We start from the raw sequence: 3,809 nt of genomic DNA on the forward strand, positions 1-3,809 counted from the left end.
CATAGTGGCTGTACTAGTTTGCATTCCCACCAACAGTGTAAGAGGGTTCCCTTTTCTCCACACCCTCTCCAGCATTTATTATTTGTAGACTTTTGGATCGCAGCCATTCTGACTGGTGTGAAATGGTACCTCATAGTGGTTTTGATTTGCATTTCTCTGATAATGAGTGATGTTGAGCATCTTTTCATGTGTTTGTTAGCCATCTGTATGTCTTCTTTGGAGAAATGTCTATTTAGATCTTTGGCCCATTTTTTGATTGGGTCATTTATTTTTCTGGAGTTGAGCTGTAGGAGTTGCTTGTATATTTTTGAGATTAGTTGTTTGTCGGTTGCTTCATTTGCTATTATTTTCTCCCATTCTGAAGGCTGTCTTTTCACCTTGCTAATAGTTTCCTTTGATGTGCAGAAGCTTTTAAGTTTAATTAGGTCCCATTTGTTTATTTTTGCTTTTATTTCCAATATTCTGGGAGGTGGGTCATAGAGGATCCTGCTGTGATGTATGTCAGAGAGTGTTTTGCCTATGTTCTCCTCTAGGAGTTTTATAGTTTCTGGTCTTACGTTGAAATCTTTAATCCATTTTGAGTTTATTTTTGTATATGGTGTTAGAAAGTGTTCTAGTTTCATTCTTTTACAAGTGGTTGACCAGATTTCCCAGCACCACTTGTTAAAGAGATTATCTTTAATCCATTGTATATTCTTGCCTCCTTTGTCAAAGATAAGGTGTCCATATGTGCGTGGATTTATCTCTGGGCTTTCTATTTTGTTCCATTGATCTATATTTCTGTCTATATTTTCCCTTTCTTGAACATGCTTTCTATCACAGCCATGTTGCTGTTGTTGTTTTAGTCACTCAGTCATGTCTGATTCTTCTATGACCACATGGACTGTATCCCACCAGGTTCCTCTGTCCATGGGATTCTCAAGGCAAGAATACTGGAGTGCATTGCCATTTCCTTCTCCAGGGGATCTTTCTGATCCAAGGATAAAACCTGCATCTCCTTCATGGGCAAGTGGATACTTTGAGAGAGTTAACTTAGGCAGGTTGATAGGAGTCCAAGTCTAAGGCCCCTTAAATTTAAGTCTAAGTTTAAGGAGGAAGTGAGCATTCTTTATTTTTCACATTTCTTTTGCCTTAGACACATAGGCCTCACAGGCATCAGTATCTCTTGTTCAAAGATATGCTTTTTTGAGCTCAGAATGTATGTTATGGGAGGTCTGGTTAAAAGTTCCACAGCCTTGAGCTCTGGGTTAACTCGTTCCTTCTGGCTAATCTCATACTGATGTCATCCCAGGATTCATGTCATGGAAAAAAATCTGGGCAAAATTTTCATAGCTTTGAGGTATTTTTTTTTCTATTCTCAGCATGCCAACTGAAAAATAAATATACAATGCTCTGCTCAAGTCAATGATGCAGATAATCATTCTACCACCTTCTGATGTCTGTGTCAGAAGCTTTTTCTGTCACTATAGCTTTAATAAAATTTCTACTACACAAAGTTCTGAGTGACTGAGACTGTCTTTGGTCCTGGAGTTAAACCTTCTTCTTTGGAGACCATGAATCTGGTGGAACACTGTAAGCTTTCATCTCTCATCTTGGGGACTAAGCTAAAGCTTTCATCATGGAGGCTTGTCCGGGATCCTCAAGACAAGATATAAAGCATTCAATCACTGAGCCACCAGGGAAGCTCAGCATAACTGTAAATAATAGATTTAAAAAATGGTCTCATATGAGAAGCCTCATGTTGCATGACATATAAGTGATGGAATTTTGAAATTCACATTTCAAAATTCCAAAGGAGCTAAGTAATAGAGCCCTAAAACCAGTAAAATAAGCTTATTTCATAAATATTTTATAATCTCTGTTTTAGAAGTAGCTGGATATTGTTAGCTGTTTGTGAAAGAAAATTATTAAGGTTCTTATTGTAGTATATAAAATGATGTTTTTCTTTCTAGAGATGTGGGTTCAATCCCTGGCTCGGTAAGATCCCCTGGAGTAGGAAATGGCAACCTGCTCCAGTATTCTTGACTGGAGAATCACATGGACAGAGGAGCCTGGAGGGCTATGGTCCATGGGGTGACAAAGAGTTGGAAATGACTAAAGCAACATTAGCAAGGACTGTTTGTCTCACTTAATGAAATAATGTGAAGACTTTTATGTGTCTGCATAAGTAATCTCAATCATATTTATTATTTTTGGACAGTAACATTTTTGACTGATAAAATTGATTTTAGTTTTTTGTTCATTATTCTATTTAATGCAGTACAATAGTTTTCAGAAATCGCTTTGAACTTCTAAAAGCTCTATGTATATAACTTTATATGGAGAATCAGTTTCCCTACATTATGGTGACTATAACACCATTGTGTTAATCACAACGGTGACTATAACTGACTGTGAAAGTGAAAGTGAAGTTGTTAAGTCTTGTCTGACTCTTTGCAACCCTGTGGACTGTAGCCACCAGGCTCCTCTGTCCATGGGATTCTCCAGGCAAGAAACTGGAGTGGGTTGCCATTTCCTTCTCCAAGGGATCTTCCTGACCTAGGGATTGAACCCAGGTCTCCTGCATTGCAGGCAGACCCTTTAACCTCTGAGCCATGAGGGAAGCCCATAACCGACTGTAAGCCTTTGTAATTCTGATTTGGTGAGAGTATTTCCAACACATTTTATAGATTTTTTATGTATATTTCACTAAAGTTTATTTTGTAATGTATTTAAACTTGTCTTTTAAAAATTCTTCTTTATTTTAAAATACAAATTATATGTATATAAGGTGTGTAATGTGACTTGATATACATAATCAAGTGATTATCATAGTCAAGCTAGTAGCCTTATCATTTCCTCACAGTAACCTTTCATGGGAAGGGTAGGGGAGAAAGTGCCTGAAAGCACCTGAAATCTACTTTCTTAGCAGGTTTCCATTATTCAATAGAATATGGGCTTCCCTGGTGGCTCAGATGGCAAAAAATCTGGCTGCAATATGGGAGACCTGGGTTTGATCTCTGGGTTTGGAAGGTTCCTCTGCAGAAGGGAATGGCTAACCACTCCAGTATTCTTGCCTGGAGAATTCCCTGAATGGAGGAGCCTGGCAAGCTACAGTCCATGAGGTAGCAAATAGTTCAACATGACTGAGTGATTTTCACACACACACACATACACACACACACACACACTGTTAACTGTAGTTAACCAATCACAAAGAAAGGCAATACCATAGAATGTTCAAACTACTACACAATTGCACTCATCTCACACGCTAGTAAAATAATACTCAAAATTCTCCAAGCCAGGCTTCAACAATACGTGAACTGCAAACTTCCAGATGTTCAAGCTGGTTTTAGAAAAGGCAGAGGAACCAGAGATCAAATTGCCAACATCCACTGGATCATCAAAAAAGCAAGAGAGTTCCAGAAAAACATCTATTTCTGCTTTACTGACTATGTCAAAACCTTTGACTGTGTAGATCACAGTAAACTATAGACAATTCTGAAAGAGACAGGAATACCAGACCACCTGACCTGCCTCTTGAGAAACCTGTATGCAGGTCAGCAAGCAACAGTTAGAACTGGACATGGAACAACAGACTGGTTCCAGTTAGGCAAAGGAGTATGTCAAGGCTGTATATTGTCACCCTGCTTATTTAATGTATATGCAGAGTATATCATGAGAAACACTGGGCTGGAAGAAGCACAAGCTGGAATCAAGACTGCTGGGAGAAATATCAATAACCTCAGATATGCAGATGACACCACCCTTTTGGCAGAAAGTGAAGATGAACTAAAGAGCCTCTTGATGAAAGTGAAAGAGGCTGT

This window comes from Bison bison, unplaced genomic scaffold (assembly GCF_000754665.1).
Source record: "Bison bison bison isolate TAMUID 2011002044 unplaced genomic scaffold, Bison_UMD1.0 scf7180017864188, whole genome shotgun sequence".
Taxonomy (NCBI): Eukaryota; Metazoa; Chordata; class Mammalia; order Artiodactyla; family Bovidae; genus Bison; species Bison bison.